Raw genomic sequence first — 16927 nt, 5'->3', positions numbered from 1 at the left:
AAAAAGATTGGGTTGAAGAGGGGGGTGGTGCCTAGATTTGTAGTGTTTGCCGATCTCTCTGGTGTAAATAGTCTCACCATGGCTGGTTTTGAATTACCAATATGATGTTACTGAATACAGAGTTGGGAAGAGATGTATACAGTCCGCCCTCGGAAGCTGGTGGGAGCTCCTCCAGCAGCACGGACACGCTCTAATGCCTGGCATGCACAAGGTGTAGGTTTATATGGATGCATTTTTTCATTCCCGTTCACCCGCATCCCAATCTCTCCTCCCTTTGTCCCGAAGATAGTCACTGTCATGGAATTTTCATATATCTACGTAAAATATAAGATGTACCATCCGGGGGTACATATTTTCACGTTAGGTAAGTTATCATATTGTTCTTGTTTTTTTCCTTGCTTTTATTTTTAGTTACTCTATTGGCTGTTTTTGCGATTACTAATAGAATACTTAGAGCTCCGGTTCTCATGCTTTTTTGGGTGGGCTGCCGCCCCATCCATCCAACTTTCCTCCCTGACTTCATCTCTCTTTTTTTAAGGATAATTTTAGTCATTGTTGAGGGTATTAACATTTTCATTCAGTTCTGAAACCACAATCAAGTCCATGTAGTTTTTCAAATGCTGACTCTAAACCTGAAAATGAACGAACAAACTTTTTTTTTTTTTTGGACCATATCAATATTGCTCACTTTAGGACCAAGTGTTATATGCAAAGATTTTATGTTTTGAAGTCCAATGTCATGACCACAAGGAATTCTCTTTTCTTTTTCTCATCGGTGGCCTAAAATCATGCTACATTTTAGTTTCATTTATATGATAGAAACAAAATGAGTCTCCCTTTCAATCAAGAAAAATATGAAATCAAGGGGCGCCTGGGTGGCGCAGTCGGTTAAGCGTCCGACTTCAGCCAGGTCACGATCTCGCGGTCCGGGAGTTCGAGCCCCGCATCAGGCTCTGGGCTGATAGCTCAGAGCCTGGAGCCTGTTTCCGATTCTGTGTCTCCCTCTCTCTCTGCCCCTCCCCCGTTCATGCTCTGTCTCTCTCTGTCCCAAAAATAAATAAAAACGTTGAAAAAAAATTAAAAAAAAAAAAAAGAAAAATATGAAATCATATGGGGTGCCTGGCTGGCTTAGTAGACTGTGAAACTCTTGATCTCAGGGTTGTAAGTTTGAGCCCCCCGTTGGGTGTAGAGATTACTTAAAAATAAAATCTTATTAAAAAAAAACAATTTGTTTAATTTATATCCAAGATAGTTAGCATATAGTGCAACAGTGATTTCAGGAGTAGATTCCTTAATGCCCCTTACCTATTTAGCCCATCACCGCCCCCCACAACCCTTCCAGTAACCTTCTGTTTGTTCTCCATATTTAAGAGTCTCTTGTGTTTTGTCCCCCTCCCTGTTTTTATATTTGTTTCCCTTCCCTTATGTTCATCTGTTTCGTATCTTAAATTCGTCATATGAGTGAAGTCATATGATATTTGTCTTTCTCTAATTTCACTTAGCATAATACCCTCCAGTTCCATCCATGTAGATGCAAATGGCAAGATTTTATTCTTTTTGATTGCCGAGTAATACTCCATTATACACACACCCATTATACACACACACACACACACACACAGACACCCCACATCTTTATATATACTCCATTATATATACACACACACACACACCCCACATCTTCTTTATCCATGCATCCATTGATGGACATTTAGGCTCTTTTCATACTTTGGCTATTGTCAATAGCACTGCTGTAAACATGGGGGTGCATGTGCCCCTTCAAAACAGCACACCTGTATCCCTTGGATAAATACCTAGTAGTGCAATTGCTGGGTTGTAGGGTAGTTCTATTTTTAATTTTTTGGAGGAACCTCCATACTGTTTTCCAGAGTGGCTGCACCAGTTTGCATTCCCACCAGCAGTGCAAGAGATATCCTCTTTCTCTGCATCCTCGCCAACATCTGTCATTACCTGAGTTGTTAATGTTAGCCATTCTGACAGGTGTGAGGTGGTTTTGATTTGTATTTCCCTGATGATGCGTGATGTTGAGTATTTTTTCATGTGTTAGTTGGCCATCTGGATGTCTTCTTTGGAGAAGTGTCTATTCATGTCTTTTGCCCATTTCTTCACTGGATTATTTGTTTTTTGGGTGTTGAGTTTGATAAATTCTTTATAGATTTTGGGTACTAACCCTTTATCTGATATGTCATTTGCAAATATCTTCTCCTAGTCTGTCAGTTGCCTTCTGGTTTTGCTGATTATTTCCTTCGCTGAGCAGATTTTTATTTTTATGAGGTCCCAAGAGTTCATTTTTGCTTTTGTTTTCCTTGCCTCTAGAAACATGTTGAGTTAGATGTTGCTGTGGATGAGGTCAAAGAGGTTTTTGCCTACTTTCTCCTCTAGGGTTTTGATTTCCTGTCTTACATTTAGGTCTTTCATCTGTTTTGGGTTTATTTTTGTGTATGGTGTAAGAAAGCGTTCCAGGTTCATTTTTCTGGATGTCGCTGTCCAGTTTTCCCAGCCCCACTTGCTGAAGAGACCGTCTTTATTCCATTGGATAGTCTTTCCTGCTTTGCCAAAGATTAGTTGGCCATACATTTGTGGGTCCATTGCTGAGTTCTCTGTTCCATTCCATTGGTCTGAGTGTCTGTTTTGGTGCTAGTACCATAGTGTCTTGATGATTACAGCTTTGTAATGTGTCTTGAAGTCCGGGATTGTGATGCCTCCAGCTTCAGTCTCCCTTTTCAAGATTGCTTTGGCTATTTGGGGTCTTTTCTGGTTCCATAAAAATTTTAGGATTGTTTTTTTGTAGCTCTGTGAAGAATGCTGGTGTTATTTGGGTAGGGATTGCATTGAATAGGTAGATTGCTTTGGGTAGTATCAACATTTTAACAATGTTTATTCTTCCAATCCAAGAGCATGGAATGTTTTTCCATTTTTTTGTGTCTTCTTCAATTTCTTTCATAAGCTTTCTATAGTTGTCAGTCTATATATTTTCCACATCTTGGTTATGTTTATTCCTATATATTTTATGGTTTTTGGTGCAATTGTAAATGGGATCTATACCTTGTTTGTCTTTCTGTTGCTTCATTATTGATGTATAGGAATGCAACCAATTTATGTGCATTGATTTTATATCCTTCAACTTTGCTGAATTCATGGATAAGTTGTAGCAGTTTTTTGGTGGAATCTTTTGGGTTTTTCGTATAGAGTATGATGTCATCTGCAAAGAGTAAAAGTTTGACTTCCTCCTGGCCAACTTGGATGCCTTTTATTCATTTGTGTTGTCTGATTGCTGAGGCTAAGACTTCCAATACTATGTTGAATAATAGTGGCGAGAGTGGACATCCCTGTCTTGTTCCTGACCTTAGGGGGAAAGCTCTCAGTTTTTCCCCATTGAGGATGATAATTAGTGGTGGGTCTTTCATGTATGGCTTTTATGATCTTGAGGTATGATCCTTCTATCCCTACTTTCTTTAGGGTTTTTATCAAGAAAGGATGCTGTATTTTGTCAAATGCTTTCTCTCATCTATTGAGAGGATCATGTGGTTCTGGCCCTTTCTTTTATTAATGTGATGTATCACGTTGATTGATTTGTAGATAGTGAACCAGCTCTGTATCCCAGGTATAAATCCCACTTACAATGGTGAATAATGCTTTTAATGTATTGTTGGATCCCGTTGGCTAGTATCTTCTTGAGGATTTTTGCATCCATGTTCATCAGGGAAATTGGTCTGTAGTTCCTCTTTTTAGTGGGGTCTTTGTCTGGTTTTGGAATCAAGGTAATGCTGGTTTCATAGAATGAGTTTGGAAGTTTTCCTTCCATTTCTATTTTTTGGAACAGCTTCAAAAGAATAGGTGTTAACTCTTCTTTAAATGTTTGGTAGAATTCCCCTGGAAAGCCATCTGGCCCTGGACTCTGTTTTTTTGTGAGATTTTTGATGACTAATTCAGTTTCTTTACTGGTTGTGGGTCTGTTCAAATTTTCTATTTCTTCCTATTTCAGTTTTGGTAGTTTATATGTTTCTAGATATTTGTCCATTTTTTCCAGGTTGCCTAGTTTATTGGCGTATAGTTGCTCATGATATTCTCTTATTATTGTTTGTATTTCTGTAGTGTTGGTTGTGATCTCTCCTTTTTCATTCTTGATTTTATTTATTTGGGTCCTTTCCTTTTTCTTTTTGATCACACTGGCTAGGGGCTTATCAATTTTGTTAATTCTTTCAAAGAACCAGCTCCTGGTTTCATTGATCTGTTCTGTTTTGTTTTATTTTGATAGCATTGATTTCTGCTCTCATCTTTATTATTTCCTGTCTTTGTCTTATGCTGGTTTGAGGTTTTATTTGCTGTTCTTTTTCCAGCTCTTTGAGGTGTATTCAGCTCTCAGGTTGTGTATTTGAGAGCTTTCTTCCTTTTTTAGGAAGGCCAGGATTGCTATATACTTCCCTCTTTTTTTTTTTTTCAATATATGAAATTTATTGTCAAATTGGTTTCCATACAACACCCAGTGCTCATCCCAAAAGGTGCCCTCCTCAATACCCATCACCCACCCTCCCCTCCCTCCCACCCCCCCATCAACCCTCAGTTCTCAGTTTTTAACAGTCTCTTATGCTTTGGCTCTCTCCCACTCTAACCTCTTTTTTTTTTTTTTCCTTCCCCTCCCCCATGGGTTTCTGTTAAGTTTCTCAAGATCCACATAAGAGTGAAACCATATGGTATCTGTCTTTCTCTGTATGGATTATTTCACTTAGCATAACACTCTCCAGTTCCATCCACATTGCTACAAAAGGCCATATTTCGTTCTTTCTCATTGCCACGTAGTTCCATTGTGTATAAACCACAATTTCTTTATCCATTCATCAGTTGATGGACATTTAGGCTCTTTCCATAATTTGGCTATTGTTGAGAGTGCTGCTATGAACATTGGGGTACAAGTGCCCCTATGCATCAGTACTCCTGTATCCCTTGGGGAAATTCCTAGCAGTGCTATTGCTGGGTCATAGGGTAGGTCTATTTTTAATTTTCTGAGGAACCTCCACACTGCTTTCCAGAACGGCTGCACCAATTTGCATTCCCACCAACAGTACAAGAGGGTTCCCGTTTCTCCACATCCTCTCCAGCATCTACAGTCTCCTGATTTGTTCATTTTGGCCACTCTGACTGGTGTGAGGTGATATCTGAGTGTGGTTTTGATTTGTATTTCCCTGATAAGGAGCAACGTTGAACATCTTTTCATGTGCCTGTTGGCCATCCGGATGTCTTCTTTAGAGAAGTGTCTATTCATGTTTTCTGCCCATTTCTTCACTGGGTTATTTGTTTTTTGGGTGTGGAGTTTGGTGAGCTCTTTATAGATTTTGGATACTAGCCCTTTGTCCGATATGTCATTTGCGAATATCTTTTCCCATTCCGTTGGTTGCCTTTTAGTTTTGTTGGTTGTTTCCTTTGCTTTGCAGAAGCTTTTTATCTTCATAAGGTCCCAGTAATTCATTTTTGCTTTTAATTCCCTTGCCTTTGGGGATGTGTCGAGTAAGAGATTGCTACGGCTGAGGTCAGAGAGGTCTTTTCCTGCTTTCTCCTCTAGGGTTTTGATGGTTTCCTGTCTCACTTTCAGGTCCTTTATCCATTTTGAATTTATTTTTGTGAATGGTGTGAGAAAGTGGTCTAGTTTCAACCTTCTGCATGTTGTTGTCCAGTTCTGCCAGCACCATTTGTTAAAGAGACTGTCTTTTTTCCATTGGATGTTCTTTCCTGCTTTGTCAAAGATTAGTAGGCCATACGTTTGTGGGTCTAGTTCTGGGGTTTCTATTCTATTCCATTGGTCTATGTGTCCGTTTTTGTGCCAATGCCACGCTGTCTTGATGATTACAGCTTTGTAGTAGAGGCTAAAGTCTGGGCTTGTGATGCCTCCTGCTTTGGTCTTCTTCTTCAAAATTACTTTGGCTATTCGGAGTCTTTTGTGGTTCCATATGAATTTTAGGATTGCTTGTTCTAGTTTCGAGAAGAATGCTGGTGAATTTTGATTGGGATTGCATTGAATGTGTAGATAGCTTTGGGTAGTATTGACATTTTGACAATATTTATTCTTCCAATCCATGAGCAGGGAATGTCTTTCCATTTCTTTATATCTTCTTCTTCTTCTTTTTTTTTTAATTTTTTTAACATTTATTTATTTTTGAGACAGAGAGAGACAGAGCATGAACAGGGGAGGGGCAGAGAGAGAGGGAGACACAGAATCTGAAACAGGCTCCAGGCTCTGAGCTGTCAGCACAGAGCCCGACGTGGGGCTCGAACTCACGGGCCGTGAGATCATGACCTGAGCCGAAGTCGGACACTTAACCGACTGAACCACCCAGGCGCCCCTCTTTATATCTTCTTCAACTACCTTCATAAGCTTTCTATAGTTTTCAGCATACAGATCTTTTACATCTTTGGTTAGATTTATTCCTAGGTATTTTATGCTTCTTGATGCAATTGTGAATGGGATCAGTTTATTTGTCTTTCTGTTGCTTCATTGTTAGTGTATAAGAATGCAACTGATTTCTGTACATTGATTTTGTATCCTGCAACTTTGCTGAATTCATGTATCAGTTCTAGCAGACTTTTGGTGGAGTCTCTCAGATTTTCCATGTATAATATGTCATCTGCAAAAAGCGAAAGCTGGACTTCATCTTTGCCAATTTTGATGCCTTTGATTTCCTTTTGTTGTCTGATTGCTGATGCTAAAACTTCTAACACTATGTTAAACAACAGCGGTGAGAGTGGGCATCCCTGTCGTGTTCCTGATCTCAGGGAAAAAGCTCTCAGTTTTTCCCCGTTGAGGATGATGTTAGCTGTGGGCTTTTCATAAATGGCTTTTATGATCTTTAAGTATGTTCCTTCTATCCTGACTTTCTCAAGGCTTTTTATTAAGGAAGGGTGCTGGATTTTGTCAAAGGCCTTTTCTGCATCGATTGACAGGATCATATGGTTCTTCTCTTTATTTTTATTAATGTGATGTATCACGTTGATTGATTTGCGAATGTTGAACCAGCCCTGCATCCCAGGAATGAATCCCACTTGATCATGGTGAATAATTCTTTTTATATGCTATTGAATTCGATTTGCTAGTATCTTATTGAGGATTTTTGCATCCATATTCATCAGGGATATTGGCCTGTAGTTCTCTTTTTTTACTGGGTCTCTGTCTGGTTTAGGAATCAAAGTAATACTGGCTTCATAGAATGAGTCTGGAAGTTTTGCTTCCCTTTCTATTTCTTGGAATAGCTTGAGAAGGATAGGTATTATCTCTGCTTTAAACGTCTGGTAGAACTCCCCTGGGAAGCCATCTGGTCCTGGACTCTTATTTGTTGGGAGATTTTTGATAACCGATTCAATTTCTTGGCTGGTTATGGGTCTGTTTAAGCTTTCTCTTTCCTCCTGATTGAGTTTTGGAAGAGTGTGGGTATTTAGGAATTTGTCCATTTCTTCCAGGTTGTCCAATTTGTTGGCATATAATTTTTCATAGTATTCCCTGATAATTGTTTTTATCTCTGAGGGATTGGTTGTAATAATTCCATTTTCATTCATGATTTTATCTATTTGGGTCATCTCCCTTTTCTTTTTGAGAAGCCTGGCTAGAGGTTTATCAATTTTGTTTATTTTTTCAAAAAACCAACTCTTGGTTTCGTTGATCTGCTCTACCGTTTTTTTTAGATCCTATATTGTTTATTTCTGCTCTGATCTTTATTATTTCTCTTCTTCTGCTGGGTTTAGGCTGCCTTTGCTGTTCTGCTTCTAGTTCCTTTAGGTGTGCTGTTAGATTTTGTATTTGGGATTTTTCTTGTTTCTTGAGATAGGCCTGGATTGCGATGTATTTTCCTCTCAGGACTGCCTTTGCTGCCTCCCAAAGCGTCTGGATTGTTGTATTTTCATTTTCGTTTGTTTCCATATATTTTTTGATTTCTTCTCTAATTGTCTGGTTGACCCACTCATTCTTTAGTAGGGTGTTCTTTAACCTCCATGCTTTTGGAGGTTTTCCAGACTTTTTCCTATGGTTGATTTCAAGCTTCATAGCATTGTGGTCTGAAAGTATGCATGGTATAATTTTAATTCTTGTAAACTTATGAAGGGCTGTTTTGTGACCCAGTCAGTATATGATCTATCTTGGAGAATGTTCCATGTGCACTTGGGAAGAAAGTATATTCTGTTGCTTTGGGATGCAGAGTTCTAAATATATCTGTCAAGTCCATCTCATCCAATGTATCATTCAGGGCCCTTGTTTCTTTATTGACCGTGTGTCTAGATGATCTATCCGTTTCTGTAAGTGGAGTGTTAAAGTCCCCTGCAATTACCACATTCTTATCAATAAGGTTGCTTATGTTTATGAGTAATTGTTTTATATATTTGGGGGCTCCGGTATTCGGCGCATAGACATTTATAATTGTTAGCTCTTCCTGATGGATAGACCCTGTAATTATTATATAATGCCCTTCTTCATCTCTTGTTACAGCCTTTAATTTAAAGTCTAGTTTGTCTGATATAAGTATGGCTACTCCAGCTTTCTTTTGGCTTCCAGTAGCATGATAAATAGTTCTCCATCCCCTCACTCTCAATCTAAAGGTGTCCTCAGATCTAAAATGAGTCTCTTGTAGACAGCAAATAGATGGGTCTTGTTTTTTTATCCATTCTGATACCCTATGTCTTTTGGTTGGCGCATTTAATCCACTTACATTCAGTGTTATTATAGAAAGATATGGGTTTAGAGTCATTGTGATGTCTGTATGTTTTATGCTTGTAGTGATGTCTCTGGTACTTTGTCTCACAGGATCCCCCTTAGGATCTCTTGTAAGCCTGGTTTAGTGGTGACGAATTCCTTCAGTTTTTGTTTGTTTGGGAAGACCTTTATCTCTCCTTCTATTCTAAATGACAGACTTGCTGGATAAAGGATTCTCGGCTACATATTTTTTCTGTTCAGCACACTGAAGATCTCGTGCCAATCCTTTCTGGCCTGCCAAGTTTCAAAAGAGAGATCAGTCACGAGTCTTATAGGTCTCCCTTTATATGTGAGGGCACGTTTACCCCTTGCTGCTTTCAGAATTTTCTCTTTATCCTTGTATTTTGCCAGTTTCAGTATGATATGTTGTGCAGAAGATCGATTCAAGTTACGTCTGAAGGGAGTTCTCTGTGCCTCTTGGATTTCAATGCCTTTTTCCTTCTCCAGTTCAGGGAAGTTCTCAGCTATTATTTCTTCCAGTACCCCTTCAGCACCTTTCCCTCTCTCTTCCTCCTCTGGGATACCAATTATGCGTATATTATCTCTTTTTAGTGTATCACTTAGTTCTCTAATTTTCCCCTCATACTCCTGGATTTTTTTATCTCTCTTTTTCTCAGCTTCCTCTTTTTCCATAACTTTATCTTCTAGTTCACGTATTCTCTCCTCTGCCTCTTCAGTCCGAGCTGTGGTGGTTTCCATTTTGTTTTGCATTTCGTTTAAAGTGTTTTTCAGCTCCTCGTCACTGTTCCTTAGTCCCTTGATCTCTGTAGCAAGAGATTCTCTGCTGTCCTCTATACTGTTTTCAAGCCCAGCGATTAATTTTATGACTATTATTCTAAATTCACTTTCTGTTATATTATTTAAATCCTTTTTGATCAGCTCATTAGCTGTTGTTATTTCCTGGAGATTCTTCGGAGGGGAATTCTTCCGTTTGGTCATTTGGATAGTCCCTGGAGTGGTGAGGACCTGCAGGGCACTTCCCCTGTGTTGTGGTGTATAACTGGAGTTGGTGGGCAGGGCCACAGTCAGACCTGATGTCTGCCCCCAGCCCACCACTGGGGCCACAATCAGACTGGTGTGTGCTTTCTCTTCCCCTCTCCTAGGGGTGGGATTCACTGTGGGGTGGCGTGGCCCGTCTGGGCTACTTGCACACTGCCAGGCTTGTGGTGCTGGGGATCTGGCGTATTAGCTGGGGTGGGTAGGCAGGGTGCACGGGGGCAGGAGGGGCAGGCTTAGCTCGCTTCTCCTTCGGTGATCCACTTCAGGAGGGGCCCCGTGGCAGCGGGAGGGAGTCAGATCTGCTGCTGGAGGTTTGGCTCCGCAGAAGCACAGAGTTGGGTGTTTGCGTGGAGCGAGCAAGTTCCCTGGCAGAAACTGGTTCTCTTTGGGATTTTGGCTGGGGGATGGGCGAGGGAGATGGCGCTGGCGAGCGCCTTTGTTCCCCGCTAAACTGAGCTCTGTCATCCGGGGCTCAGCAGCTCTCCCTCCCTTTATCCTCCAGCCTTCCTGCTTTCCAAGCAGAGCTGTTAACTTATGACCTCCCAGACGCTAAGTCGCGCTTGCTGTCGGAACACAGTCCGTCCAGCTCCTCTGCTTTTGCCAGCCAGACTCGGGGGCTCTGCTTGGCCAGCAGGCTGCCCCTCTGCCCTGGCTCCCTCCCGCCATTCCGTGGAGTGCGCACCGCCTCGCCACCCTCTTACCCTCTTCCGTGGGCCTCTTGTCTGCACTTGGCTCCGGAGACTCCATTCTGCTAATCCTCTGGTGGTTTTCTGGGTTATTTAGGCAGGTGTAGGTGGAATCTACATGATCAGCAGGACACGCGGTGAGCCCAGCGTCCTCCTATGCCGCCATCTTCCCCCAGCTATACTTCCCTCTTATGACCGCCTTTGCTGAGTCCCAGAGATTTGGGGCTGTGGCGTTATCATTTTCATTGGCTTCCATGTGCCTTTTAATTTCCTCTTTAACTTCTTGCTTAGCCCATTCATTTTTTAGTAGGATATTGTTTAGTCTCCAAGTATTTGTTATCATTCCAAAATGTTTCTTGTGGTTGATTTTGAGTTTCATAACGTTGTGGTCTGAAAATATGCATGGTTTGATCTCGACCTTTTTGTACTTGCTAAGGGCTGATTTGTGTCCAAGTATGGAATCTATTCTGGATAATGTTCCATGTACACTCGAGAAGAATGTATATTCAGCTGCTTTAGGATGAAATGTTCTGAATATATCTGTTAAGTCCATCTGGTCCAGTGTGTCATTCAAAGCCATTGTTCCCTTTGTTTAGACGACCTGTCCATTGTTGTAAGTGGGATGTTAATCCCCTACTATTATGGTATTATTATCAATGAGTTTCTTGATGTTTGTGATTAACTGATTTATATATTTGGGCGCTTCATGTTTAGAGCATAAATGTTTACAATTGTTAGGTCTACTTAGTGGATAGATCCCTTAATTATAACGTAATGCCCTTCTTCATCTCTTTTTACAACCTTTATTTTAAAATCTAGATTGTCTGATATACGTATGGCTACTCTGGCTTTCTTTTGGTGACCATTAGGATGATAGATGGTTCTCCATCTCCTTATTTTCATTCTAAAGGTGACTTTAGGTCTAAAATGGGTCTCTTGTAAACAGCATATAGATGGATCTTGTTTTCTTATCCATTCTGTTACCCTATGTCTTTTTATTGGAGCGTTTAGACCATTGATGTTTAGAGTGAGTACTGAAGGATAGGAATTTATTGCCATTATGTTGCCTATAGAGTTGGAGTTTCTAGTGGTGTTCTCTGGTCCTTTCTAGTCTTGTTGCTTTTGGTCTTTTTTTTTTTTTTTTTTTTTTTTTTTGTCTTTTCTCCCCTTAGAGAGTCCCCCTTAAAATTTCTTGCAGGGCTGGTTTAGTGGTCATGAACTCCTTTAATTTTTGTTTGTCTGGGAAACTCTTTATCTCTTCTTCTATTTTGAATGACAGCCTTACTGGATAAAGAATTCTCAACTGCATATTTTTCTGATTCAGCACATTGAATATATCCTTTCTGGCCTCCCAAGAAAAGGCTACTCCTTTCTGGCCTCCCAAGTTTATGTGGATAGGTTTGCTGCAAACCTGATCTGTCTTCCCTTGTAGGTTAGGGACTTTTTTCTCCCTTACTGCTTTCATGATTCTTTCCTTGCCTGAGTATTTTGTGAATTTGACTATGATATGCCTTGTTGATGGTTGGTTTTTGTTGAATCTAATGGGAGTTCTCTGTGCTTTCTGGATTTTGATGTCTGTATCTTTCCCCAGGGTAGGAAAATTTTCTGCCATGATTTGCTCACATAAATTTTCTACCTCTTTTTCTCTCTCATAATCTTCTGGGACCCCTAAGATTCTGATGTTATTCCTTTTTAATGAGTCACTGAGTTCTGTAATTCTTATTTCATGCTCTTTTGCCTTAGTTTCCCTCTTTTTTTCTGCTTCATTATTCTCCATAAGTCTGTCCTGTATATTGCTCATTTGCTGCTCTGCCTCATCCATCCTTGCTGCTGACATCCATTTGAGATTGCAGCTCAGTTATAGCATTTTTCATTTCATCCTGACTAGCTTTTACTTCTTTTATCTCTGCAAAAAGGGATTCTAATCTATTTTCAACCCCAGCTAGTATTCTTAATATCATGATTCTAAATTCTGGTTCAGACATCTTGTTGTATCTGTGTTGATTAAGTCCCTGACTGTCATTTCTTCCTGTTCTTTCTTTTTGGGCGAATTCCTTTGTTTCATCATTTTGAAGGAAGAAAAGGAATTAATAAAGTGAAAAAAATAAAAATTAAAAACAACACAAAGAAATCAAAGAAAGGATGCTAGATCCTAGGTGCGTTTTGGTCTGGTTGTTGGAAGAGGCTTGGTAGATTAGAGAAAAAAAGGAAAGATAAGAAAAGAAAAAAACAAAACGTTTGAAAATTTGAAAAATGAATACAATAAAATAGAATAAGATGAAATGATGAAAGTTGAATAGAATTTTAAAAATTGTACAAAAAAGTAAAAAATAGAGTAGAAAAAAATAAAGAACAATCTTGTAATAAAAATGGAAGATAATATTTTTTTTCCTTCTGTATTCAAGAATAAGAAAAGAAAAAGAAAAAAAAAACTGAAAAAAAGACCAGTGAACAGAATGAAATAGGAAATTACCTCCACTTTCGCATAGAAGTCAAGCTATGAAGCACTTAATCCTCCGTAAACTAAGCAGCTGGAGAGACTTGTGGTCAAGAGCACCGTTGGCCCAGTTGGGCGGAGTTTAGTGTAATGGCTCCACCTCCACTAGATGGCGCTGGTTAGCTTCCTGGAGTGGATTGCTGTGGCTGTCTAGGTGTGTAGGCGCATGCATGGGGCGGGGTGGGTGAAATGGCATCACCCAGGTACCCAGACTGTAGTATCGGAACTCTGTGCTCTCCCCCACCGGCAATCAAGCACCCCGCCTTTGTCTCCCGCTTCCCTCCACTCCCCGCTTCAACGCTGTTGGTGACCAAGCCGCCAGGCTGCCAGGTGGCACCTGCCTCCTGAGTTTTATCTCAGATGCGGCTGTGTTTCCCGACCCCTCCCTTCTGAGGGACTGTAGCTTTGATCGGCTCGGATCCTCTGGGGGAGGATCTCCTGAGCAATGGCCGGGTGCCAGCCTCACCCAGGAACGTTCACAGGACTGCCCTGCTGCCGGTGCCCAGAGACTGCGGCTGGGTGCCATCCCACCCCCAGAAAAAGCTCATGCCATCGTGTAGCTGAAGCGCTGCAGGGATTATGGAGCATCACAACACACACCGGGTGCCAGTCTTCACCCTCAATGTCCTTATTCCAGCACCAGCGAATGTGGCTCTTCTCCAGGGTCTGCTGAGACCTTAGCCTGTGGGGAGGCTGCACAGCTTCTTTCAAATGTCCTCCCAACAGGGGAACCGCCACTCCCTGTGTGACCTGAGGACCCCTCGGACCTTGCTCTCTACTGGGAATTCACCCTTCCCACTGGAGCACTGCCAGGTGTGGAGCTGCGGAGTTTCACACTCTGTGCTCTCCTAGTATATAGAGTCTTAATGGAATTTAAACCCTCTCCTTTCTCCCTTTTTGGTTCAGACCCATGTGGCTGTTTCCACTTCTTTTTTCTTTCCAGCTTCTTTTGATGGGATGGGGTGGGGGTGGGGTGCTTTTCCCGTACTCTCCCCCCTTCTCTGCGAGCAAAACCGCTCCCTGCCCCCGTTCACCTCTCCGCACCAGTACCTGCCAAATTCTGTGGTTCAGGTGGTGTAGATTGTTGTGTTAAGCCTCAAATTAGTTTTCTAGGTGTGCAAGATGGTTTAGTGTTGATCTGGCTGCATTTTAGGGGCGAGAGGCACACAAAAAAGCTTCCGGGCTATTCTGCCGTCTTGGCCCCTCCCCAAAAATAAAATCTTGAAAAAAGAATGAAATCACGGATGTGAATCTCCCTTACTGGGATCAGTTTTCATTCAAGAAAGCTGTGAAGTAATTATCTTGGACCTAATACCTTTTTCCAGGTCCTCCATGATGAATCGCTTCTCTTTGCTGATAAGAAAATGGAGGAATGTAGGATATTTATGACCCCCAGAATGATCTAATCAGCTTAAAGCATATGAATTAAAACTTGCTCTGCTCAGTAAAAAACAGATTTCCTGTGTGTCTTTTCTTGCCACTCACTACGAAAAGGAGAATTGCTAGAGGTTGTTTTATTACTCTTCTAAAACATAAGCCTTTGTGATGGTTAAAATTGTAAAACATGTTTTGATTGCTATGAGAAGTCGTAAAACTTGACTCGTAGGAGAGATTAAGTGTTGATTGAAGATTGAAGATTGAGCTTATTGTTAAGCATTTTATTTGTAACTGAACTTAAAATGAACTTACTGGGATTTAAAAGATTATTTTCCCACCCAACTAAATGGTTTTATTCTCTAAGACTATAAATGGCCTGAATCACTTTTGATTTTTAAGTCTGCTGCTATGATTTGCATTACTGTTTTTTAGAAAAAAAATGATGTGATTTGCATGCAATAAAACTTACCATTTTAAAGCATATAATTTAGTGAATTTTAGTACAGTCACAAGGTTGTACAATCATCACCACTATGCCATTCTCATGGAATGGTCTTGTTTTCAAATTTTGATTAAGTTAAATCTGTTACTTGTTCATCTTCCAAATTGTAAGTGTGTTAGTCATAGCCAATTTTTGATGTGTATAGAAGTCCTTTTTATAATCAAAAGAAGGGGATTTTTCCGCTACTTCATTATAAAAGTTACCAGATAAAGAGCACTTCTCCAAAGGGTGTTTGGACAAAGTCTGGAAAGGGAGCGGTAGTTCCAGAACAGTCTGTCTGAATGATTTTCAAGCTCTTACATGGGCTGAGAGGCCAATTATTTTTTACTTTTTCCACTGTGGGAAAGTAACAGCTTTTTGAACTTTTCATGTTTTCCTTTGAGAAAGAGGATTTCATGGACTTACTTCTGAGCATTATTGATCTCTCTCTCATCTGGGAATATTTGTGTCTCTGTGACAGCATTTTAGGAAAATAAATAATAGCTATATTACGGTATAGTTGTTTTGATGTGTATCTTTGGTGTCCCCAACTAGAATAAGGACTCCTTAGGGCAGAGAACATATCAGATCTTCTTTCAACGTCTTCACAGGAGTCCATGCAATACAAGATACAGAGCTGGCCCTTAGCCAACTTAAATGACCTTGATGTGTGGCTATAAACTGGTTTGTGGCTAGTTCTTTATGTTGGGGAAAAAATACCTTGGTTTGAGTTCTGATCCTGCTATTTACTAGTGGTCTGACATTGGAAAAGTTATTTTAAAATCTTAGAACTTCACTTTTTGAACTATTTATTTCAAAAAATATTACACATCTTCAAAAGCAGATATTAAATGAACCCCAATGAACCAATCACCCTCCTTCAATAATTTTCCACATATGGCCATTCTTTATTCTTCTATATGCCCATCTACTTCTTATGCACCCTCTCCCACCGTACCATTGAATTATTTTAAAACAAATCCCAGCCATCACATCATTTTGTCCCTAAATATTTAGTATACATATCCCTACGATGTAAGGATTCTTTTTTTCTGCCATAGCCATAAGATCATTGGCCCACCTGATGGTGTCATCAGAAATTCCTTGATATCATCCAACTTTCATGCTTGTTGACATTGCCCTGATTTTCCTCTCGTTGCTTTTTCCTCTCATTCTCTTGGTTGTTGCTGTTTTATAGTCAGTTTATTTGACTGAGGATCCAGATAAGATCAACTCATTTATCTGGTTGATTTGTCACTTTTGTTTTAGTCTATAATTTCTCCTTTCCTCTTTTTAGCTTGCCATTTCTTCATTGAAGAAGTTAGGTCACTTATCTTATACAACTTCCCACATACTGGATTTTGTATTATCGCATTCACATGGTATGGTCTAATGAGCTTCTTCTTCATCTCCTGCATAAACTGGTAGAGCTAGAGGCTTGATCAGATTCTGGTTCAATTTCTTCTTAGGAGAGTACATCACAGGTGATGTTGTACACTTCCGTCCTATTGCATCTCATCAGGACCACGTGATATCTGACTGTCTCTCAGCAGCATTAAGATTTTTCTGGGTTTTTTTGGGGGGGGGAAGGGGGAGGCAGAGAGGGAAGAGAGAGAATCATGGAACCCAATACAGGGCTCCATCTCATGAACAGTGACATCATGACCTAAGTGGAAATCAAGAGTTTAATGCTTAACCAACAGAGACACCCAGGCACCCCAGCATTAAGATTTTTCCATGGCTACGGGTGTTATCAGTCTTATCTATCTCTTATCCATCTTTTCATCAGCCTTTCACCTAGTAATTTATCAGCCACTGGTAATCATTGCCTAGATCCATGATTTCACTGAGTTGTAAAATCATAACTTAATTCCATTCATCCTTTTTTTTTCCTGCATATATTAGGTAAAATTAAAAAAAAACAACAATTTTCTTTAACAAACTGTTTGGTTGTCTTGAAGTACAAACAACTTACACAAGAAAGACAAGACATTTACTAGTTTTCAGAATAATGAGTTGGTTTCTTCGTATCAAAGGTGATCTGTGAGATTTTCATTTTAGTGTTGCTGTGAACAATGGATTTTGATATCTTTGATGTGTTTCAATTCTTTGCAGTCATTATTCTTCTTGATGCT

The 16927-nt window shown here is 40.2% G+C and overlaps 1 protein-coding gene across 1 annotated transcript in view; it reads left to right on the top strand.

The window, feature by feature from the left end:
* SVOPL (SVOP like) overlaps positions 1-16927 on the top strand; it is a 92818-nt gene that overhangs the window by 5771 nt on the left and 70120 nt on the right. The gene's annotated exons all lie outside the window — the stretch shown is intronic.

Source organism: Felis catus, chromosome A2, assembly GCF_018350175.1.
Source record: "Felis catus isolate Fca126 chromosome A2, F.catus_Fca126_mat1.0, whole genome shotgun sequence".
Taxonomy (NCBI): domain Eukaryota; kingdom Metazoa; phylum Chordata; class Mammalia; order Carnivora; family Felidae; genus Felis; species Felis catus.
This window is presented reverse-complemented; position numbering and strand designations above follow the sequence as displayed.